Raw genomic sequence first — 26,446 nt, forward strand, 5'->3', positions numbered from 1 at the left:
TGACTGCATTTTCTATTTCTAAGAGGAATGTCATTGGCTTTTTGATTGAAGTTGCATTAAATTTGTATAATGCTTTTGATAGTATGGCATTTTGACAATATTAATACTGTCCACCGAGGAACAAGGGAGATCTTTCCATCTTCTATTGTCTTCTTTAATTTCTTTCTTTAGCATTCTGTAATTTTCATTGTAGAGGACTTTCACCTCTTTTGTTAGGTTGATTCCCAAGTATTTTAATTTTTTTGAGGCTATTGTAAATGGTGTAGTTTTCCTCATTTCCCTTTTAGAGGATTTGCCTTTGATATACAGAAATGCCTTTGATTTATGGGTGTTGTTTTATATCCTGCTGTTTTGCTGAATTCATTTACTTGTTCTAGAAGTTTTCTGGTGGAATTTTTTGGGTCTTCTAGGTATAGAATCATATCAATGGCAAATAGTGCCAATTTGAGTTCTTCTTAAATTTCTTTTTTCAGTCTGATTGTTCTGGCCAGTGTTTCAAAAACTATGTTAAAATAGAAGTGGCAAAAGAGGGCATCCTGTTTTGTTCCAGTTTTTAGAGGTAATGCCTTCAGTTTTTCTCCATTTAGAATGATGTTGGCCTGTGGCTTAGCATAGATAGCCTTTATGATGTTGAGATATGTTCCTGTTATCCCTAGTTTTTCCAGTGTTTTTAACATAAAGGGGTGTTGTATTTTGTCAAATGCTTTTTCTGCAACAATTGAGATTATCATATGGTTCTTATCTTTAAGTCTATCAATGTGACGAATTACATTTATTGATTTCTGTATATTGAAATAAACTTGCATCCTTGGGATGAATTCCACTTGATTGTGGTGCATGATCTTTTTGATATGCTTTTATATTCAATTTGCCAGAATTTTATTGAGAATTTTTGCATCTATGTTCATGAGAGATATTGGTCTGAACTTTTCTTTCTTTGATGTGTCTTTGCCTGGTTTTGGAATCAGGGTGATATTGGCCTCATAGAATGAGTTTGGAAGTGCTGCCTCTTTTTCTATTTCCTGAAATAAATTGAAGAGTATTGGTATTAGTTCTTCTTTAAAGGTCTTGTAGAACTTGGCTGGGGTGTCCATCTGGTCCTGGGCTTTTCTTTGGTTGGTAGGCTTCTTTTATTTCATAACTTGAAATTGATCTGTTTAAATTTTGTATATCATCCTGATTCAATTTAGGCAAATCATATTATTCTAGAAATTTGTCAATGCCTTTGATATTTTCTATTTTATTGGAGTATAAGTTTTCAAAATAATTTCTAATTATCTTCTGTATTTCTGTACTGTCTGTTGTGATATTTCCTTTTGCATCACATATGTTAGTAATTTGAGTTTTCTCTCTCCTTCTCTTCATTAGCATGGCTAAGGGTCTGTCAATTTTATTTATTTTTTTCAAAGAACCAACTTTTTGTTCTGTCAATTTTTTCAATTGTTTCTTTTGTTTCAATTTTATTGATTTCAGCTCTGATTTTAATTATTTCCTATCTTCTACTGCTTTTGGTATTGATATGTTCTTCTTTTTCTGGGCCTTTGAGATATAGTCATTTATTTTTCAACTTTGTCTTCTTTTAAGGAATGAACTCAATCCAATGAACTTTCCTCTTAATACTGCCTTTATAGTGTCCCAGAGATTTTGATATGTTGTTTCTGTTTTCTCATTTACCTCTAAGAATTTTTTAATCTCATTCTTGATGTCTTTTGCAACCCTTTGTTCATTCAGTAGCATATTATTTAATCTCCAGGTGTTGGAGTAGATTTTATTTTTTATTTTGTCATTAATTTCTAATTTTATTCCATTATGATCTGATAGAATGCAGGGTAGTTGTTAGAGTCTGTAAACAAGTCAAAATAACACCTGGCATTTTGCCAGGGGAATGTTAGAGTTCATAAACAAGTCTGGATGGTGCCTGGCAAAATACCAGAGGGAGTGGTTTGAGAAGTAACAAAAGAGAGCCATTAAGTGTAGAGATTCCTTATTGGTTGACTGATGTATCTAGTTTATGCTAATTAGATAAGCTGTGTGGAATGTATAAATACTGCTCCTGTCCTGCAATAAACGGCTTCCACTCCTGCTGTATCAATCTACACAAGTTTTTCGTCACCCCCCCGGTTAGTTTGCTGCAGCCAGACTGCGGCAGGTAGTATCTGTACATTTTTATATTTGCTAAGAGTTGCTTTGTGGCATAATATATGGTCTATTTTAGTGAAGGATCCATGTGCTGCTTAGAAGAAAGTGTATTCATTCATTAAAGGATGAAATGTTCTATATATGTCAGTTAAGTTATTGATTGTATTGTTAAATTCTATAGATTCTTTGTTCAACTTTTGCTTGAATGATCTATCCAGTGGTGGAATAGGTGTGTTAAAGTCACCCAGAATTATTGTGTTGTGGTCTATTTGACTCGTGAACTTGAGAAGAGTTTATCTGATGAACATAGATGCTCCATTGTTTGGGGCATATAAATTTATTATTGTTATGTCTTGTTGATGAATGATTTTCTTAAGAAATATGAAATGTCCTTCTGTATCCCTTTTGATTAACTTTGGCTTGAAGTCTATATTATTTGATATGAGAATGGAAACCCCTGCTTGCTTCTGGAGTCCATGTGAGTGGTATGATTTTTTCCCAACATTTTACCTTTAGTCTGTAGATGTCTTTTCCTATGAGATGAGTCTCTTGGAGGAAGCATATTGTTGGATCTTTTTTTAAAAATCCAATCTGTCAGTCTTTGTCTTTTGACTGGTGAATTTAGGACATTAACATTCAGGGTTATTATTGAGACATTTGTATTCCCAGCCATTTTTGTTTGTTTTTGGTATTTGCCTTGACTTGGTTTCTCCTTTGATTTATTTATTTTTTTAGTGAATACCTCCCTTTGCTGATTTTCCTTGTTGTTTTTCAATTCCTCTTCATGGAATATTTTGTCAAGGATGTTTTATAGTGCAGGCTTTTGAGTTGTAAATTCTTTTAACTTTTGTTTATCATTGAAGGTTTTTATTTCATCATCAAATATAAAGCTTAATTTTTGTGGATATAAGATTCTTTGTTGGCATCCATTTTCTTTCAGAGCTTGATATAGGTTGTTCCAGGATCTTCTAGCTTTCAGGGTCTGGGTTGAAAAATCTGCACATAATGTAGTTAGTTTTCCCCTATATGTAATCTGATTCCTTTCTCTTGTGGATTTTAATATTTTTCTCCTTATTCTGTATGTTAGGCATTTTCTTATAATCTGCCTTGGTGTGTATCTGTTGTGACTTTGTACATTTGGCATCCTGTATGCCTCCTGAATTTGGTTTTCCAATTCATTCTTCATGTTTGTAAAAATTTCTGATATTATTTCATCGAATAAATTGCTTATTCCTGTTGTTTGGAACTCTCTAACTTCCTCTATTCCAATAATTCTTAAACTTGGTCTTTTTATGTTATCCCATATTTCTTGAATGTTCTGCTCATGGTTTCTTACCATTTTCACTGTGTTGTCTACGTTTTTTTCAAGATTATATATTTTGCTTTCATTGTCTGACGTCCTGTCTTCTAAGTGGTCTAATCTATTGGTGATGTTTTCAACTGAGCTTTTAATCTGTTTTATTGTTTCTTTCATTTCAAGGATTTCTGTTTGGTTTATTTTAGAGCCTCTATCTATTGAAGTAATCTTTTGCTTTCTGTATTTGTTTATGTAGTTCTTTGTCAAAATAATCTTTTGCTGCCTGTGTTTGCTCTCTTATATCATCCTTTAATTCACAGAACATTTCAATCATGTATATCCTGAACTCCTTCTTTGTAATTTTTTGTGCTGTGCTTGCCATGGATTCTAATAATGTGGTATCTTGGAATGTTTGGGGCACTTTCTTCCCTTATCTTTTTATATTGCTTGTGTGTCTTCCCTTCTAGCACTGTGGATCTGAGTTGTTACCATTTTTACCCTATAGGCTTATAGTGCCCCTGTTGGGATCCAATGCTTCTCCTTTGAGGTGAAGGACAATGTTATCAGATCCCAATATAAACAGCATACACCCTAAAAACAACTGCTTACTATTAAGGTATTTACAGTTTGGTCACAATGCACAGAAATGGTGAATTCAATTATTATCTGTAATATACTCAGCAAGTCTGTAAAAGGGTTTACAGTTTCTGATGGTGGACAAAGAACTGAGGGTGAGGAGAAAGATGATATGCTGAGGAGGTAGGAAGTGAGGATATAGAGTTTTTATATTGAAGTGGCACCCCTTTCTCCACAGAAAAGTCTTAACTGGCTTCTCCAGAAATCTTCACCATGGCTGATTTTAGGACTGTCAGCAAGGGTCTCTGCAAAAGAGTTCAATGTAGATAAACTTCCTATTTTCGTGTCGCCCTGTTTTACTTGGCCACTGGCTAAGAAGATACCAGCACTCCAGGTGCTGGACACCCCCTCACTAGTTTTTCACAAACATATCCTGTACAGTACTTTGTAGAAATGTGCAAACAAGGCCTCTGGCCTTGAGCTGGGCTTCATAGAGATGTCTACATTTTTTAAGATAAGTTACCAACTGGGCTCCATGGTAACCACTGGCAGGGGGAGGAAAGAAAGGGGAGAAGAATTTCTCCCCTTCTCAGGTGTTATCCTTGAAGGGTTAACTTGCCCAAAACAGTGAAAGAAAATGCCGCTTTTATGTGAACTTCTGCAGACTGTGAACTTCTGAGCCCCTCCCCTTACATGCTGGGTATAAAACTCTGAAACTACCTGAACTCGGGGTTCAGGAGATTGATTGATTACAGCAAAAGCTGTGCCCTCTGAACCTGGCTGCAGCCAAATAAAACTTCTTCCTGCTATCTTCGGTGCCTTGCCTCATTTGTCGCTACAACATTTTCTTAGTAAATGTGAAAGAGAAATCTAAAGAGGAAGGTTAGTAGCAGGAGAAGGGAGAGGAAGTAATTTTGGGTAGATAAGTATGTGGGAAGACAGTAGAGTACATAAAACAAATACACACATATATTGAGAAAAACTAAAAATGTTAAAATAGTAGAAATTAGTGGGATAAAAGAATTTATTTATACACACACACACACACAACACTGCTGTAATATAATATTCAGATGTCCCCATCCTCAAAATTCTACTTCATGCAAAGTACTTCGTTTCACATATGTTGGGGATGTGAGGGTGGGAGAAAAGAGAGGGAGAGGGAAAAAAATCTTGAAGGAAGAAACAGGATTGTTTTGGTTGGAAATCCATATCTTTCCTGCTTCCCTTCTAATCCAATAGGTGGGGTCATCTGTTGTTAGCTGGTATCCTCACCCTCAGGGTGGTGAAGGTAACCAGCTTGTCACTGTGCCAGGGTAGCGGCTGCTGGGGAAATGGGGATTTAGAAACTGGGTACCTGGCCAACAGAGTTCCAAACTGGGTGTTGCCCCCCACTGAATAGGGTGATGAAGGTGGCCAAGATGGAGGTACCTGCTTTCAGTGGTTGGCTGTTGGGTCATGTGACGGGAGCCCAGTGATGGCAGTGGAGGATGAATTCAGAAACAATCTTGTGCAGTGTGTGGCTGTCGGCTGACTTCAGAGCCTGTGTGAAGTTCTCAGGTGCAGGCAGGCCACTGCGCACAGTATTTCCACTGCTGCAGAGTCCCAAGATGGTGGTCATGGGGGAAGCCTTACATTGGTAGATAGGGGTCCACACGGGAGTGGTGGCTTGAGTTCCTGCATGTGGGAAGCTGCCGGATATCCTGCTTGGGAGTGGCATCGGTGATTTCTGCTCAGGTGGGAGGCAGAAAGTTCTGCACAGGTGTTGATGGTGTCCTGCATGGGCGAGTAGTTGGGAGGCCTACTCTGATGCTGAGGCCTGGAGCCCTGGATGGGCACAGTGGCAGTGATTCCCACACAGGAGCAAGAACATCGCTTGCAGAGAAGTAGTCTTCTCACGATTTGAGTCCCAGGTCAGGAGCAACATAGAATGCTACCTTCCTCTGGCCCACCATCTCATTTAATCTCTATCAGAGGATTAATACATTGATTTGGTTAAGGTTCACAAACACAACCATTTCACCTCTAAACTCTCATTCATTGTCCCACACATGAGCTCTTGGGGAATACATAATATGTAAACCATAACACCATCTCCAACCTCAGAGTCTCGAAAGGGACTGCAGATTGAGTTAATCATCAATAGCCAATGATTGTCAATCATGGCTACCTAATGAAACCTGCCTAGAAAAACTTACATGATGGGGTTTAGAAAACTTGCCTGGAGAGGGCATGGAAGCTCAGTTTACCTGCCATCCCACACCTTGCTTGACTTATCTCATCTCTTTAATTATAAACTGATTACAGTAATTAAAATGTTTTCTTGAGTTCTGTGAGCCTTTCTAGCAAATTATCAAACTTGAAAGGAAAAGGGCTCATGGTAACCAGAAACTTATAGCAGCTCAATCAGACGTACAGGGGGCTCAGAGCTTGTGACTGGCATTTGAAGTGGGGACAGTCCTGTAACACTGAGCCTTTTATCTGTGAGATCTGTGCTTACTCTAGGTAGATAGTGTTAGAATTGCATTGAATTGTTGAACGCATAGTTGGTGTCAGAGTGTTGGGCTGATAATTGGTGTTGGAAAAACCAATTAGTGCCAGACCATTTTGAGTATTAACACTATTAGAACTCTGATACTACCTATTTTTAAAAATTTACTTTGATTGAAGTACAAATTACAAAATGCTAAAGCACCTTCTCTTAGGTTTGTAGCTCAATGAATTTTTGCATGCATATTTTGTGGCAGGCAGAATAATGCCTGCCCTCATTCCCCAGATGTCTACATCCTATTGCCAATCACAGGAGCCCTTAAAAGCAGAGAACCTAAAGAATTCTGCTTAGGTGTAAGCAGAGAGAGAGGGCAGCATGAGAAGGTTTTAATGCTCCAATTGCTGGTTCTTAGATGTTGGGAACTGTGTGTGAGGATCTGAATTCTGCCAACAATTAAAATGATCAAGGAAACAAAGAAATGGGGTCTTCTTAGAGCCTCCAGAGAGGAACACAACACATTGATTTTAACCTGGTTCTTGAATGAATTATGCAAATTATCAAATGGGTTATATTAAAAATGGAAATGCAATTACCTAGGAAAGATTTTGGGGGCAAAGTTCTTGTCTAATGAAGTGAATCACCATAATGTACATGTGTGACCCCAAGGTTCTTGAGAATCTTATACTAGTGGAAATAGTCCCAGCTTGCAGTGAATGTGATAGAAAGAATAAAAATGAATTGGTAATAATACATTGTTAATTATATTAATCACCACAATTTATTATGGTAGCAATATAAAACTAATGCAATTAATTTTGGGAACGAGAGTGGAGTCGTGCTGTAGCAAATTCCTAAAACGTGCAAGTGGTTCTGAATTTGGGAAGTAGATGGAGACTAGAAGAAATTTGAGGTGATAAAAAAATCCCTAATTGCTTTCAACAGATTATTAGTAGAAGAAATGGATGTTAATAACATTGCCACTGAGAAATCAAAAGAGAGCACAAGGCAGAGTGAAGAAACCTATCTCCAGCTTAGAGATATCTAAATTGTGAACAGAATGTTGGTAGAAATATAGATATTAAACACACTGCTGGTGAGGGCTCAGAAGAAAGCAAGGAGTATGTTACTGGATACTGGAGTAGAGGGAGCTTAGTAATAGAACACTTGAACACAGCTTGTAACTCTGTGGAAAGCAGAAGTTGTTCATGATTTCCAAGCAAAGTGTTGAAAAATGCAGTCTGGCTTCCTCTTGATGCTTATTGTAGAAAGTAAGAGTGAAGACATCAACATAAGAATCATGACACATAAAGAAACCAGGACTTGATGGTTTGGAAAGTTCTCAGTCTATGCATGTAGCAAAGAATTCTCAAATTAAGAGATCCGCTCTCAGAAAGGCAGACCTTAAAGAAAAGGCTGAAGGTGTGATTCTGATTCTTCTGTAAAAGTCCAGGGCATTGAGTCATGTTGAGAGCCACTGCCGGTCAGAATGAAGCCTGGCATTTGCCAGAGGGAATGTTTGAAAGGTGACTCCAGCGGACCATTGAGATGATGATTTGAGTTAAGCTACATATAATTGCTGTGATGCTGGATTGATTGTATTGTATATTTGACCTCTACTGTTGGGCAACGGGGCAGCTCTTGCTGCCTCAGACACCCCATACTTTGGAGTTCTCGCGGGATTCCGGGAGAGTTCCCATTGGTTGGGGAAGTGCCGGAGGAGGGATTTCCAGTGTGGAAGGAGGGATTTCCAGTGTGGGGGTTTTCTGGAAGCACCGCGTGGGTGGTGTTGGCGGAAAAGCGCTCCTGCAGTGCCGGTGAGAGTTGAAATAAAGTAGTTGCTGTTTGAACCTACAAGGCTTTGTGGTGGCTTGGTTATTCGTGCCCAGTCAGACTGTGGCAGAGTCATGCAAAATGCTCTTTGAAGAGATAAGGAATATGACTCACAGATGTCTCAAACCAAAGAACAGCATGCTTCAGGGCATTGTCCCTCAGCCATTCCACCAAAGGAAAAAAAAAATGAAAATGGGATTACCTAGGAAAGATACGTGGGCAAGCCTCTTATCAAATGGAGTGAAGCACCTAGGTAAGGTGTGTGACCCATGAGTTTGTTGAGAAAGGGACAGAAAGAGAAAACTGAAAGAAGACTGTTGGAACCTTACAAATCTCCTGGCAGGAAATACACACTGATAACACTTCTCAGCTATAGATGGGTAAAGTATTGTTATGGTTTGAGACTTAAATGTCCTCCAAGGCCTAGTGTTAAAAACTTGGTCCCCAGCCTGTGGTGCAATTGGGAGGTGTTGAAATCTTTAGGAGGTGAGGCCTAGTGGGAGGGAGTAAGGTCACTGGGATGGACCCTTGGAGAAGAATTTGGGATCCCTGCCCCTGCCTCTTGCTCTTTTTGCTTCTCAGACACCTTGAGGTGAATAGACCTCCTCCACCATACGGTCACACCATGAGGTACTGTGCTTTATCTCAGATATTTTGTCACAGTAACGGAATGCTGATAATGCAGTGTATTGTGAAATAGTATGATAATTCAGAAGACAGGGTTGAAAGCTACAGGGGACTATTTTGAGGTCTCAAACCCTAATGGAATTTTCCCATCTTGATTTTAAAATTGCTTGGGACCAGTAATTCCTTTTATCTTTGCCTGGAATATCTATCACTCTTATCCTGTATCTGTCCCAACATTATATTTTGAGGACAGACTGCATGTTTTTTTTTTATATCCAAAGATTTAAAAAACCCAGAATTTTGCCCCATTATGGATTATACTCAGAACCCCACTCATACCTGATTAAGCTGATAATATTTTGAATTTTTAGACTGATGATTTTCAGCTCAGAATATGAACTTTGAATTGATGCTATTATGCGTTGAAACTTTTAGTGATCTTGGGATTGGCTGAATGTATTTTGCATGTGTGCTGGACATGAATCTTTGGGGGTCAGACAGCAGACTATCGTAGCTCTCCCAAAGACATCCTTTCTGGGGACCTATGAATATGTTATCTTATATAGCAAAATGGACTTCACAGATGTGATTAAGTTAAGGCTCTTGAGTCAGGTTATGGTGTGAAGGATCATTGCTGTTATCTGGATTCTGCTCTTACTAAAATTCCACTGAATCACCCCCTTCTGTGATCATCAGGGCAGGCTCTGCCGGTTGAGGACATCTATCTCACTATTTGCATATAAACTTATGTCTTTGTATTTGTTGTCTTCTAGTAAAGCTGTTAATCTGAACTCTAGACTAATTTTACATGCCTTCATTGTTCTTCTAAATATTATGGATATTTGTGGACATATTCTAATTTTATAAGCTGAACTGACACTATTTTGGTCTTCTGAGTTCTCACCAGAATTGCCCATTAAGCTCCACTTACAATAATCTGAAACTTTTCCAGCTTGCCTTGCTAAACTTTCCAGAATTCCTCCCAGAGATTCCAAATGTTCCAAAACTTCTGAAACACATGGTCAGGTTAATCACAGCAAAGACCCCACTTCTCAATGCCAATTTCTGTTTTGGTCAGCTTTTTTGCCACTGCAACCAAAAGACTGATGAGAACAATTTTAAGGAGTAAGAGTTTGTTTTGGGGGTCACAGTTTCAGGGGTCTCAGTCCAAAAATGTCTGGTTCCATTCTTTGGGGTCTGAGATGAGGCAGAACATCATGGCAGAAGAATGTGATGGAGAAAAGCAGCTCTGGACATGATGATCAGGAAGCAGAGAGTGAACTGTACTCAACAGGGACAAAATACATACCCCAAAGGCACACCCCCAGGGACCAACCTCCTCCAGTCACAGCCTACCTGCCTAAAGTTACCACCAAGTCAATCCCTGTCAGGGGATTAATTCACTTTTGGATTAAGGCTCTGATAACTCAATCATTTCACCTCTAAACACCCTTGCATTGTCTCATACGCGAGCTTTTGGGGTCTACTTCATATCCAGTCATAATAATGTCCTTCTCTTCCATCATCATTTTCTATATGGTGATAACTTCATGGTCACCACAGAGATCAAATGAAAAGCCAATTTTGTCTAGCTCTTATAGAAAATAAATTCTCACAAAATTCAAGTGAGGGATATAATTTGCCAAAATCTAAACAGGTCAATCGGGTTCCCTGTTTAAACCTGCCTGGGAGCAGGTTATTTATTATTTATTGAGCTAAGAATCACATAACACCATTTTCAGTCCTAAAATCTCTGTTCTTCACAAGCTTGCCTTTGTGCTTTCACTGTTCTCTCTTCTTCTGACTTTCTGGCAGCCCCCTGAGGTCCTCTGACCCATTTGCCTTGGTGGGAGGTGACACCTATAATTATGTCTCTGAAGCTGGCCCAATTTTCACTGTTGGGCAGAAGCGCTTGAAAAAAATGGGGCTCATAGTGTTTTCCCAGGTTAAAGTTGCCACTTCCACAAGAGTTCCAGGGTGAGACCCAGAGGCACTTGACTTTGGCTCCCCTGCCAGGTCCCCAAATTACTAGACTCTCAGTCAACTTAGAAACTGCTTCAGAGAGGGTTTTCTTCCTAATTTTTGCTCCAGTCTGAGTCCAAATCTCTCTTCAGAGAGGTGTAGTTGAGATGCAGCCACAGCCCAAATGTTTCCATTTCACAGAGAGTCAGAAGCTCATGGCTGTGAGTCTTCTGCTGATGATTTGCCACAAGATAACCAACATCCCAGGCTTTCTGCCTTGCAAACAGCTGTGTCTTTACTCCCAAAGCTGCGTGGTGTACCTTCTGTTACATGAGCACCCCAATTTGAGAAGACAATTTCTTTACTATTTGGAATCTAGGATTGGCTGTCTCTAATGGAGATTCACTTCAACAGTGACTGAGGGGAGAATATTTATTTCTCATGCACCTTTCTGGAAGCAGATGGTCAAACACTGGATCAAGGCTCCTTCTGATGTATCAGCCCCACTCCTCAGGCTTTTGCTCAGGTCTGTACTCTTCATGATGGAAGCCAGGAGAGAAGGTACACTCCTTCCTACTAGGGGGAGAGCAGTAGCACAAGCCTCTTCCCCTCCCACCCCACTATTTAGACCTACTCACCCAGCCACACCTGACCACAGGAAGCTGGAGAATGCACTTTCTGTTCTGACTCCCAAATATTTCGCTGAACATTGTGATTTTATGACACTGAAAGACAGGTCTGCAAGCTGCAGCCTAATCTGATCTGCTGTCTATTTTGTATCGAGCCTGAGATAAGGTCAGTTTTTATATTTGTACATAACTAGTTAAAATCAAATGTTTGCAATTTTAAAAAGAGAAAGATATGTGACAGAGACAGCATATGGCCCACATTGTAGCAAGTTTGAAGGTGCCACTTCTAAAAAGAGGGCATAGATGATGTGGTTCTCTGAGATGCATGCATTCCATGACCTGGGTTAAACTAGAAATACTTATTAACTTCTTTTCTTTTCCCTCCTTCTTCTTCTTCTCCTTCCTCCTTCCTCCTTCCTCCTTCCTCCTTCCTCCTTCCTCCCTCCTCCCTCCTCCTCCTCCTCCTCCTCCTCCTCCTCCTCCTCCTCCTCCTTCTTCTTTTTGGTACCACAAATTGAACCAGGGGGTGCTTAAGAACTGAGTCACATCCCCAGCCTTTTTAATTTTTTTTTTAAATTTAGAGACAGGGTCTTGCTAGGTTGCTTAGGGCCTCACTAAATTGCTAAGGCTAGCTTTGAACTTTTGATCCTCCTGCCTCAGCCTTGTGAGTCACTGGGATTATAGATGTGCACCACCGCTCCCAGTTTATTAACTTTCTTTTGAGAACTTAAATCTCTCTTTTTGATGAAGTAGAGTAAAAAGCTGGCTGTCTCCAAATCAAAGATGAACAGTGCCCATCCTTCCCTGACACCTAAATCTAAGAGAAGAAAGACCACACAGGCAGAAGCTCCAGAGTACCCCTGGAGGGAGGATTCATTGCTCCCTCTTGGTAGGTCCACATTAAAGTGCAAATTAAAAGGGTTCCAGGAACCTTCCTGATCCTGCCAGTTCTCGTTTTTGCTCCTTGTTGAATAGTGTGAGTCTTATCTGGCTGGGTAAGGATAATGTTGACATGGTGGGTGCAGTGATGAGCGGTCCTGGCTGTGTCCTACAGCAACATCATATGCTGAATCTGTGAGGGATACACACTGGTAAAAATCTCATTTTGTTTGTTTCTATGTGTGTGGTCCTTACAAGGCTAGCTTCCTAAGCACCCATCCATCTTCCCTTACCTGCTCCACTGCTGAGCAGTTAGCTTCAGTTCTTGGCATTTGAATTGTTCTCCCTTCCTCAATTCCTGGGTTTAACTCGCTGCTTTGAATTTCCTGAGAGCATAAGTATCAATCATAGCCAATTGTCTCATATAAAAAAAAATACTGCTGTTTTATGGAACTGCGGTCAGACACGCTGTGCTTGAGGACCATTTCTTTCACTAGTATTCTTGGACAATGGTGAATTCCTGATCGACTTCACTGGAACCTCAGTTTTCTCATCTATACTATGTTTGAAATGCCTGTCACATAGCGTAAGGGAAAAGAGCCAGGTATATAATATCTTTTTTTTAAAAAAGTTTCCTTTTCCTCTTAGCCATTGAAAGAATAGGGCATTAAAGAAGTCAGGGTTCTAGTTTTTATTCCAGATTTCCAGGAGTTTAGGAATGGCAGAAGGGGACAAAAAAGTATAGTCACATGGCCAGCACAATTGATATAAAGTCCCATAGATGTCTGCTATGGGGATGAATTATAGCCCCCGCCAAAGATAGGTTGAAATCCAAACCCCCAGTACATCAGAATGTGACTAATTCAGACTTGGTCTGAATAATAGAGGTAATCAAGTTAAAATGAGGTTATTAGGGTGGGCTCTAATTCAAGGGCACCAGTATTCTTATAAAAAGAAGAAATAGAGACATGGAGACAGACCCTCATAGTGTGCAGAAGGTATAAAGACACAGGGAGAATGTCACATACAAGCCAAAAATAACTGAGACCACCAGAAACAAGGACAAAAGCATGAAACAGATTCCCCTAGGGGCCTCCAGAGGGAAACAACTCTGAAAACACCTCCTTCTCAGGAGGTGTATTTCCAGACTGTGAGATAATAAATGCCTGTTGTTTAAGCTCCCCTGGCTGGGCATTTTGTAATGGCAGCCTGGCAAGCTAATATGTACACAGTTAAAGCATGATCCATGCTGAGGCAGGGAACGGCCCCATGAGGCCTGTGATTGCAGCTATGACATCCCCCAGAGCTTGTCTAAGTCACTTGGTTTATGCTACTTTGTTACAGCAGCCCTGGGAAACTAATATAGGACTGCATGAAGACCTAGGAGCTAATCAAAGAGCAGGGCCCATCTGAAGAAGCAGTATTTTTGAAGGACGCATCATGTTTCAGTTTGGATCTGAAACGTCCCTCAAAAGCTCACATGTTGAAGGCTTGGTCCCCAGTGCAGCCATGGTCAGGGGTGGGGGCCTTGGAAAGTGAATGGATCATGAGGGCTTTAACTTCATCAATGGATTAATTCATTGATGGAATCATAGCTAAATGAGCTACTAGAAGGCTTTGGAAACTTGAGGAGGTGGGACTTTGCTGGAGGAGGTAGGTCACGGGGTGGGGTGGGGGCTGGGGGGGCATGCCCTGCAAAAGGATATTTTGCCCCCAGCCTCTCTCTGCTTCTTAGCCAGCATGAGGTGAGCAGCTGTGCTCCACCAAGTGCTATCTTCCATGATGTTCTGCCTCACCACAGGTCCAGAAACCATGGAGCCAAGTGATCGTGGACCAAAACTTCTGAATCTGTGAGCCAAAACAAATCTTTCCTCCTTTAAATTGATATGTCAGATACTTTATCAAAAGATGGAAAGTTGGCTAATACACATTTCAAGGAGATTGGGGGCATAATGGAGCTGAGAGTACAGGTCTTGGCTTTGCTTATAAATATGCAATTTCCCATGTTTGGCATCTGAGATGTCTCTTCCAGATCATGTACCTCAGCAATCTGACTTTTAACAGACACCTCAGAGAATTCCTTTTATATGAAATGTTGACAACTATTGAAAGATAATTAAATAAATCTAGTTTTTCTGATCATAATGAGTTTTAATTGCATTTATAGAATTAGATAGCAACTGTTTCAGAATTTCCCACCCTACCACATGGGCAGGTTACATTTATAGCCAGATAAAAGGAAGTGACCTATGACATTGAAAGTGTCCATTGCTTACAGCTTGTTTCTGCCTCATTTGAGATGGTTTGGGTAGTTGGTGGCTTGCAATTGGCTGAGAGTCAACTACTTGTTAAAAGTGTAGGTAAGCACTTGTTTACATGCCAATTTACACTGCAGTTCACCATGTAAGAAGAAATCCCTAGGCCAAACTTAAAACATTTATGGAAGCAGCTTTAGACCATATTTAACCAAGAGTTCAGTCATCATGACAAGATTCCTGAGTTGAGTTTGATGGATGTGAGGATGGAACTCACCAAGGACAGAAGGTGGAGAAGAAAATGTAAGGAGAGGTTAAAGCCACCCAGGAAGTCAATCATGTCACTCTGTTTCTCTCCAGGGCACCCATCTTTCATCTGCCTTCCATTTTTTTCCCCTCCACATTGACTTCTGTTCTTCCATTCCTCCTCTGATATGTGCCCTCTGCCTTTTCCTCAGGTTGTTGTGACTTCCCCTGCACACATTGGCAACTGTGAGGATGTGGTTTATTGGATGTTTATTATGATTTCTAAGAGGAGAAAGAGAAAGGGAGAGTAGGGACTCACAGTTATATACTTGTAACGTGGACTTGGGCATGCATTTGTCTTCATTAGCTAATCATTAAGGAAATATTTATTGATTCCTACTATTTGTCAGGTATTATTCTAGGCAAGGGGGATATGGCAGACACATGAAAAACAAAGTCCCTGCTTTTTCAAGGTGGGAGGCAGAGGTAGGTAGGAAATTAGAAAAACAGATGCAGCTATAATACTGTAAATGCTGGTCAGGGGAAAAAAAAAAAAAATATATATATATATATATATATATATATATATATATATATATATATATATATATAAATTGGTTAGGAAGATAAAAAATGATGGGAATGGGGGTAGGAAGGTGTCATTGGGATCTTATGGTTTTTTTTTAATGAATACTGAAAGAAATCTGGTTAAGTAAATGACATTAGGTTAAATTACCCATAGAGGACCGGGTGCTCAATGGTAGAGCACTTACCTAGTGTGAAGGCCTGGGTTCAATCCCCAGCTCTGAAACAAATACATAAATAAATAAATGAAGAAAGAATAAACTGCCCATAGCTGTCTTGGACACAGGGAAGAGGCACACAAAATCACTGCTGCCAGGCGTGCAAACAGAAAAGGCCTTCTGGCATTTTGGTAACCTGTTCTTATGTCCCAAAATACTTGGCACATGACCACTGATGGAGTGATTCGAGTCAGGAATTTATTCTGAACAAATGCCCATGGATATGTGCAAGATCGATGTGTTAGGGAATTTACAGTCACTTTATTTACCTTAGAAGAAGAAAACAAATGACCCCAACAATAGAGGCAGAGAAGGCTCAGCACATTCATCCACTGAAAGACGCACATTCTTGGGTCCTTATAGCATTTCAATAAACTCTCTGTTCATAGAGTTAAATATTATACAATAAATCCTAGTAAGTATACTTAACAATATGGACAAATGTCCATATATTATTACATTACAATAGCTGGTTAGATCATTTTAATGTCATAATAATTTTATAAGATATAAAAATGTCTATATCAATTTTTTAGGAATAAACACCAAGTTACTCATAGACATCATCTCTCAGATATTTTTTAAAATGGGCACGTAGCAGGAGACTTTCTTTTCATAATGCCACTGTCTCCTTCCCACTGTGTGTTCTCATGTTGCCTTTCTGATCAGGAAAAAAAAAAAAGGATTCCATGGCTATAAAAAGTATGATAATGTCTGAGCCACATGATTTATGCCTAAATAAAATTGTTGCTTTTATTTATAGATTTATGTAAAATACAAAATACCACCATGCTAGACATAAACCATGCTTATGTGAGATTATTGCAATCTGGATTTTATAGTTGGTAAATGTGATAAATGCCCTTTGGAAATATTGATTATACTTTACTTTCTAGAAGTTTTCACTAGAATTTTATTTGAGTGTAATATTTAACTTTTATCAAAGTGAAGTGCAGATGTTGCTCATAAAAAGCGATTTTTTCCTTAATAAAGGGATTTGAGATCAGATAATTCTTTAAAGAAGTTAAACTCAAAAAGCCATTTTTCCCTATATTAAAGGGATGTGAGATCAGATAATTCTTTAAAGAAGCTAAAATCAACTCAGAACAAAACAAAAGCTATCTAAAGTGTCTAGAATCAACTCACATAAAGCATTATAAGTATTTAAAGTATTACCGAAGAATAACTCAAAAGTTAACCTAATTATGGATGCTTATTGACTGCTGGGGATGACAGGTAAAAGTTGATCTCCAGTCGTTCTCTTCTCATTGCTGTGCATGAACTAACTAATGCAGACAATTCTTAATAACTACTCAGGGCTCAATGTTAGAATAAGGGTTTCTGCTCTTTTGGGGAAGTAAATATGGTCTGTGAGGGTTGCCTGTCAGAGATGTCATAATTGGCCAGAGTATAAATTCCATTTTAATTTTATTGAGATACCAGTGATGTACAGTAAACTAAACACATATGAAAATGCACAAAAAGTGACGTGTGTATACACTTGTGAAATGTCACCATAATCAAGATAGCAAGCAAGTTTGTCAATCCCAAAGCTTCATTGTGTCCCCAGACAACCAATCACTGGCTTAATTTCTGCCACTGGAATTTATATAAATAAAATGGTTAAGTGTGTATTCTTTTTTTCATTCAGCATAGTGACTGAGATTTGTGTGTGTGTGTGTGTGTGTGTAGAGAGAGAGAGAGAAAAGAGAGTGAGTGAACTCATCTGCTTTACCTCTCTCTCCTTCTGTCCCTCTTTCTCTGTCGTTCTTCCTCTATCTACTAATAATATTCTATTGAATGAATATATCATAATTTATTATTCATTAACTTATCAGTGGACATTTTTGTTTTGTTTCAAGTTTCAGGTTATCATAAAAATGCTATGAAATCCATATTTGTTTGGATATATGTTTTCATTTCTCTTGGGAAAGTAGGAATAGCATTTTCAGGTTATATGGCAGCTGGATGTCTAATGAAAATACGACTACAGTGTTTTCCAAAGTGCTTGCACCATGTAAGTTTCTGACATATATGTGTGCTTGAATATGCCTTCATATATACATATGTGGTATTATGGATTGAATTTTATCTCCCTAGAATTCATGTGTCAAAGCCCTCTTCCTAGGGCAATGGCATTTGGGTTATAGGGCCTTTAAACAGGTAACTAATGTTAAATGAGTTCACCTGAACTCATCATGGTACAAGGGATTCTAGGAAAATAAAGTGATTATGTTAGATGGTGATGTGTACAGCTAAAAGAATAGGAAATCCTATTGATACAAATGAAATACACAGAGCACAGAGTGGTCAGTTTTGCTGGATTCACCCTACCTTCAGCTGTATGTGAGAACGCTGTTGTAAGGCTATGTCTATTGCATTGAATTGAATAGGTCAATCTGTGGCCTTTTTGGTCCAGCTGCTTTTGATTTGAATAATGGTTCTCAGAGTGCAGCTCCCACCTGTAGCTTTAGCAGCACTTAGAAACCATCAGAACTATAGTTGCCAAAGTTTCTTGAAGCCCTTCCATGTGATTCTAACTCATGCTAAAATATAAAATCCACTGTGATGGCAAAGAAATCATGGAGGGACATATTGGGGCAAATGTAGACTAGCTTGTAGGAATTATGTAGAGGGATTATTCTAAAGTACAGAAATTCAAAAGTGATCCCAAAGGCAATAAAGTCAAGTTTTTGAAGAGAATAGATAGACGTGTTTGAAAAAAATTGTCACTGTTTAATGTGTTATTTGTTCCCTTGTAAGTCTGTGACATCCAAAGGTGGCAAAACAATATCCACACTGGGATCACAGACCCCATAGCATCCGCATACTGCTTGTTATGCTGCAGGCACTTTATAAGATTATTGATTGAGTGGTTGAAACTGTAGAACAGAAAAGCATTATTTGGGTCTTTATCAGAGCAATAACCAGTAATGTATGCCCGTGAATTTCAAGAATTTATAAGTCTAAGAATGAAAAATATCCATGGTCAAGCATTTATTTTATAGAGCTCACGGTGGGTTTTATACACAGAGAGAACACATAATTACAAACATAATTGCAAAAAGCATTCATTGCTTGTCTCACTGAAAATATATCCTTTAATTTTTCAATTGCTGCCATTGTAAACAACCACAACTTTAGCTTAAATTTACCGTAAAGTAAGGTAGACTCAAAGTCCAAATCTGGCCTCTCATCAGGCTGTTGGTAGAGCTGTTCTGCTTTCAGAAGGAGGCTCCAGGGAAGATTTCATTTCCTTTCTCTTTCAAGTTGCTGGCAGAATTAAGTTTCTTGTGCTTGTAGGATTTAGATCCCAGTTTCATGCTGACTGAGAGCTGAGGGCCATTTCCAGATTGAAAGACTCTCTGCTTTCCTTGGCTCATGCTTCCTGCTGCATCTTCACGGCCAGCAATAACTGGTTGCATCCTATTCTCACTATATCCCTGAGTCTTTCTTATTCTTTCAGTATTTCTGTGGTGGGTCAAGCCTTCACTAGGCATTTTTACTTGAGATCTCTCTCTCCCCCCCCAGGGATTGAATCCAGGGGTGCTTTGCCACTGAGCTATATCCAAGTCCCTTTTTATTTATTTTTCTATAATGAGACAGGATCTTGCTAAGATTCCCAGGCTGGCTTTGAACTTGTGATCCTCTTGCCTCCGCCTCCTGAGTAACTGGGATTACCAGCATATGACACCACACCTGGCAAGAATATTGTTTGAGGGAATGCCTACTGCTTACTTAGTGCAGTGTGACAATGGCAACTTAAAGGAAGAGACTGGAGCTGCAATAGAAGAAGATGGACCGATAGATGCTGAAGGCCTATTCCATAAAGCTGTGAAGTTTCCCAGACTTGATGGGGTGATATTTTAATGAAATATTGGGAGAAAAAGGAAATAGGGTATCTTCTCTAGATTTAGCTTATAACATTGTGAATGGAAAAAAAAATGCATCTGTCAAACTGTCAAGGACAACTTTATTCAGTCTATTGCAATAGGAGTTGTTCAACTTTGTTAAAACTGGGGTGAACTAGCAGAACGTATTGGAAGACTTTAATGAAAAATTGTTCCATGGGATTGTCACTGGATGGGATTCCTCAAAAGGGAAAAGGGGACCTCAATTCACCCATGGCAGGTTCTTAATTTATAAAGCAGGAAGGAATTTGAGGATGCATTAAAAGCAGCACAAGCAGAAATTTATCCAGGAAAGCAAACAATAGGGCAGGGTATCCAAAGGAGAGACAGTGTGGGTGCTCCAAGAGACATGCTTTGGGGGCCTCAGACTTCTTCTCTAAAAGGAAACTTGGCAAATGGCAAACTAATTAGAGGTACACATGGTGACATCAGCCTAATGAGCTCAAGACTTCTGATTGTGGAGCACAGAGTGGGGAATGGGGGTCTGTTTCTTTCTGGAATCTTTAGGCTGATGTTATCGAGTCAATAGAAAGTGCTTGGACTGTACTCGTGTCATGGGTTTTGTGGGGTTTTTGACATTATCTCTCTCTTTCTCTCTAGGATTCTTTTAATCAGTCTAAAAATGCAGTCTGTAAACTAACAAAGTATGTAGGCACAAATTAATTAGACTATTTATATACTCTGAGATTTATTGGACCTTTTAAAAATTCAGGCCTGGAGGAAATCAGGCCTGGGAAGTGGAGGTGAGAGTGCTTATGGAAGTTTTAGATTTAAAGCTACAGTCCCTTTTTTTTCCCCTCCCATTTATCTCCTTTCTACCTGTTACCATTTCTTCTGCCCTGTCTCCAACCCATTCAGGGCCATCTTGGGCAATTCATAATCTTGTTCATAATGCCTTAATCTAGGGCAGAGTTTTGTAACAAAAGGGTGGAAGATGGTCCACTTTGACTTCTGGATCAGACTGTGAAAGATTGAGGATGAGGCATTTTGGAGGCCAGATGGGGCAGGAGAGGTGGAGAATGTCCCTGCCTGTTGAGAGCCACAGCCGAAAGGGCCCCAGCAAACTTCCAGCTGGAACAAGCAATGCCATTACTAAAACAACTGGCTTATGAGCAAGCGAATCGTTGGTGCAGAGATATCATTAGACCATGGAAACATGAAGATTTAAACACATATATTAAATTATGTAGAGACATTAATGAACAAGAGCAAGTCGTGGCAGCTGCAGTAAAACAGGCTTTAGATGCCAGAGACATTAATGAACAAGGGCAAATTGTGGCAGCTGCAGTAAAACAGGCTTTAGATGCCAGGCCAAGAACATGCTACAATTGTGAACAAACAGGACATTTTAAAAGGAATTGCCCCATTGGAGGAGGGTTTAACAAAACTAGGTATCAAAGGAATAGAATACCAGGTATTTGCCCACGATGCCGTAGAGGGAGACATTGGGCTAATGAATGCCGTTCTCAAACTACCATAGAGGGTACTCCATTATCAAAAAATGAACAAGGACCAGGTGTTTATCCACGATATCGTGGAGAAAGGCATCAGGCTCCATTGCCAAAAAATGGACAGGGGGGCCCAATGCTCCAGGGACCACAACCACAAATATACGGAGCACTGGAGGGACCCAGCAACCCCATCAGGGTAGTGCCCAGGACACATTGTCCATCAGATCCCTCATCAGACAAACCAGAGGGAGCGCAGGGTTGGACATCTGCGCCTCCACCAGAGCAGTACTAACTCCAGAAATGGGAGTTCAAATCATTCCCACAGGGGTAAAAGGACCTCTTCCCAAAGGAGCAGTAGGCTTATTATTGGGACATAGTTCTTCTACTCTAAAAGGACTTATGATAAGTCCTGGGGTAATCGATCCCAATTATGAAGGTGAAATAAAAATTATAGCCAGTCCTCCAAAGGGTATATCAGTAATTTCACCAGGAGATAGAATAGCACAGTTACTAATAATACCCAGCCTACATGATAAATTTTCCAGTCATACTGTAGAAAGAGGTTCCAAGGGATTAGGCTCCACAGGTGTAGATTGGGCTATGCTTTCTTTAAATTTAGATTCTCGCCCCATGCTAAAACTAAATATTCAAGGACATGAATTTAATGGGCTACTGGATACAGGTGCAGACCTTAGCATCATCTCTCGTCAAGAATGGCCAAAACATTGGCGGTTACAACAAGCCACTCAAACGCTTCGAGGCCTAGGAGTGGCGACTAATCCCCATAGAAGTGCAATGGTATTAGATTGGAAGGATCCTGAAGGATGTGAAGGAACTATACAGCCATATGTATTGGATCATCTTCCCGTAAATTTATGGGGACGAGATGTCCTAGATCAATTAGGTTTGACATTAACAAATAACATCAACCAAAATGCACCCACTATTATGACTAGACAAGGTTTTAGGAAAGGAAAAAGATTAGAAAAACAAGAACAAGGTATAGCAGCACCAATACAAATAGATCAAGGAACAGACAGACATGGGTTGGATTTTCAGAAAGGGCCACTGAGACAATAAAAATTACTTGGAAATCAGAAAGACCAGTATGGGTTCCTCAGTGGCCCCCGACTAAAGAAAAGATACAAGCAGCCCATGACCTGGTCAAACAACAATTAGCAGAAGGACATATACAACCTTCTGTATCTCCCCATAATACTCCCATTTTTGTCATCAAAAAGAAATCTGGTAAATGGAGATTATTGCAAGATATAAGAGCCATTAATAATGAGATGGTTATTATGGGACCTGCTCAATCAGGGATTCCTCAATTGTCTGCTTTGCCAAAAACCTGGTATGTTTTAGTTATAGATATTAAAGATTGTTTTTTTTCAATTCCAATTCATCCTGAGGATAGTCCACGTTTTGCATTTACTATCCCTGCACTGAATCATGAAAATCCTGATCAGAGATATGAATGGAAAATACTCCCTCAAGGGATGGCTAACAGCCCAACTATGTGTCAAATTTATGTTAACAAAGTAATCCATCCACTTAGAAATCAAAATCCTGAACTACAAATATTTCACTATATGGATGATGTATTATTAGCACACAAAGATAAAAACACATTGCTAGAATGTTATGCCACACTTACAAACTTATTAAAAAATTATAATCTAGAGATAGCAATAGATAAAGTACAATTAAATTTTCCAATTAATTATTTAGGAGTTCTATTATCCTCAACCATGGTCCGTCCACCAAAAATTCAAATACGAGTAGATCAACTCAAATCACTTAATGACTTTCAAATGTTATTAGGAGACATAAATTGGATAAGGCCTTATTTAGGTATACCAACAGGAGAGTTGGGACATTTATTTGATATCCTAAAAGGTCCATCAGATCCAAATTCACCCCGAATGTTAACACCTGAAGCAAGAAAGGCATTAAAAATCATTGAAACATATATGGAAAATATGCATTTGGATAGAATTGATATAAGTTTGCCTTTATTATTTATTGTACTACCAACAAAAAATATTCCTACAGGAGTATTTTGGCAAGAAGGTCCATTATTATGGATACATTTATCTTATTCTCCTAACACTATTCTTACTAGGTATCCTGAGGCTGTAGGACAATTAATACTCAAAGGAATAAAAGCAGCAAAGGGAGTGTTTGGAATTTCTCCCAATAAAATTATTACTCCATATACTATGAATCAAATTGATGAGTTAGCTAATGAGTTAAATACTTGGGCAATAATCATGTGCAAATCTAATGTTTCATTTGATAACCACTTACCATCTAATCCTTTATTGTCTTTTTGGTCTAAGCATCCTGTAATTTTTCCAAAAATGACAAGAAAAACACCTATCATGAATGCTCCAAATATATTCACTGATGGGTCAAATAATGGTACAGCAGCAAAAGTTACACCTGATCAAACTTTTACATTTTTAGTACCCAAACAATCAACTCAAAAGGTAGAGCTTAATGCAGTATTACAAGCTTTTGTGATGTTTAAAGATTCTGTATTTAATTTATTTTCCGATAGTCAGTATATAGTTAACGCTATAGCATCCCTTGAAGATGCTGGTAGGATTTCCCCTTCCTCTACTGTTTTCTCTTTGCTTTCCACTATACAAAGTCTAATCTGGGACAGAAAAGAACACATTCTTTATAGGACATATCAGGGCACATACAGGATTGCCTGGTGCCCTTAGTTTGGGCAATGATTTAGCAGATAAAACTACACATGACATACATATTTTCTCTACACTAGAAGAAGCTACAAATTTTCATAAAAAGTTCCATGTCAATGCTAATACTTTACAAAAGCGTTTTAAAATAACTAAGGAACAATCTAGATGAATAATAAAACAATGTCAAAATTGTGTGACCTTTTTACCACAAGTTAATCTTGGAGTCAATCCTAGAGGATTGATACCTAACCATATTTGGCAGATGGACATCACACACTTGCCAGAATTTGGAAAATTAAAATATTTGCATGTTACAGTTGATACTTCTTCTGGATTTTTGATGGGCTCCCTTCATGCCGGAGAAAAAACTAAAGATGTTATAGCTCATTGCTTACAAAATTTTGCCACTGTGGGTGTTCCAAAACATTTAAAAACAGATAATGCCCCTGGTTATACTTCTTCCTCTTTTAAATAATTTTGCTCCTCATTTGGCATTACTCATATAACAGGAATCCCATACAATCCACAGGGACAAGGCATAGTTGAAAGAGCTCATCAAACTATTAAAATGTACTTATTAAAGCAAAAAGAAGGAATTGGGAAGGGGTATATATTCCCCAAAGATAAACTTAAAATAACCCTTTTTACTCTAAACTTTTTAAATTTGGATTCATCAGGACTTAGTGCTGCGGAAAGGCATATGTGTCCAAAAAATGTGCATAAGCCCAAGGTACTTTGGAAGGATATTCTAACAGGACAATGGAAAGGTCCTGACCCAGTAATTGTCTGGAGTCGGGGGTCTGTTTGTGTGTTTCCACAGGGAGAACAGCAGCCGATTTGGATTCCAGAAAGATTAACTAAAGTGATTTCTACAGACCAAAAAGAAGATGATTTGGCTCAAATCCATAACAACTGATATCCAAAACTCCAGTTTGGCTATTCTTACATCTGCGACAGAACCAGGATGCTTTTTTCAATATCTATTTTATTATTGCCCTTTGCCATATCATGAAGTTCTATTTTGTTTTTTGAGCTCATACAGATCTAGGTTAATGTTTTTGCTGATCAGTTCTATTTTTTTGACTATAGAGTTTTTAAACATTGCAATGGAAATTTCACCTGTAAAAAGTTATAAGGCCTTTACTATTATGTTATGTGTTGTATATATTATATTATGTGTGCACACTTGTGTTTTGTGTTATATGTTTGAATGTACATATGTCCATATATCATATATGATGAGCGCTCATGAAAAAATGGATCCAAATATATATATATTTTTATATTCACATGATTTAAATGGTTTAATTTAAATTGGGTAAACAACTGTTGAGGATTGTTTTAATATGTGAACAAAAAAGGAGGTTAACAGATCTGTTTGTTTACTTTCACCTTTCCTTTTCATTATATTTAATAATTCTCTTAAAGATAATGTAAATTGTTAAGAAAATTGTTTTCTTTTAGTGCCTTCTGGAATGTTACATGATTTTTTCTTTAGCCATTATTGCCAGAATTCCTATCTTCATCCCAGTGCCAGTGAAGACAATGTAAATTGTTAAGAAAATTGTTTTCTTTTAGTGCCTTCTGGAATGTTACATGATTTTTTCTTTAGCCATTATTGCCAGAATTCCTATCTTCATCCCAGTGCTGGTGAAGACAATGTAAATTGTTAAGAAAATTGTTTTCTTTTAGTGCCTTCTGGAATGTTACATGATTTTTTCTTTAGCCATTATTGCCAGAATTCCTATCTTCATCCCAGTGCCAGTGAAGACAATGTAAATTGTTAAGAAAATTGTTTTCTTTTAGTGTCTTCTGTAATGTTACATAATTTTTTCTTTAGCAATTATTGCCAGAATTCCTATCTTCATCCCAGTGCTGGTGAAGTCAAAGATAAAACCAATCTACAGCTTCTGCAATAGTCATCACTGAACTGCTTGTAGAACTTGCCTGGACACATTGTGAACTCACCTGTATGCATTGTGAACTATCTGTTGGTGCAGCGACTTGTGGTAGTGTTGGGGTATTTTTGCTGATGATGTCATCGGTGGTACAATTTTTCCAAAAGGAGCCGTCAGTTGGCTTGGTGTATCTTCCTCCCTTCTGCTTGTCATGATCGTCCAGCTAAAATTTGGGGGCCAACAGAGGTGAGGCAAAGAACCTCACCCCCCCGCTGGTACAAAGACCTCTCCACAGGTGTGGCTGTATACTGGACCGGTAGTCAGTGACGGGTAAGATCCAATTGCAATGGTACCAACCTAACGGGTAAGGACCATATGTACTATTGGACAACCTAAGGCAGGCACGGTCCCTAAGCCACATGCTTGTTGTTTAAACAGAGAGGGGGAGATGTTGAGAGCCACAGCTGAAGGGGCCCCAGCAAACTTCCAGCTGCCAGCAAACTTCCAGCTGCCGGCTGATGATTGGCTCACAGGGCCCCAGCAACATCTAGCTGATTGGCTCCTCTGCGGTGATGCTCATTGGGCTGTTTCCCTGCCCTTTCAGACCACGGAGCTGCTCATTGGGGGACTTTTTTGGCTCCGCCCACGTGACCCAGCCAATCGGCCTCAAGAGCAGGAGGATTGTGGGAGGTGGAGAGAGGCTTGTGTTGGAGAGGCTTGTGGGAAGCCGGTGGTGGCAGT

Source organism: Marmota flaviventris, chromosome 2 (genome assembly GCF_047511675.1).
Source record: "Marmota flaviventris isolate mMarFla1 chromosome 2, mMarFla1.hap1, whole genome shotgun sequence".
In the NCBI taxonomy this organism is placed as follows: Eukaryota; Metazoa; Chordata; class Mammalia; order Rodentia; family Sciuridae; genus Marmota; species Marmota flaviventris.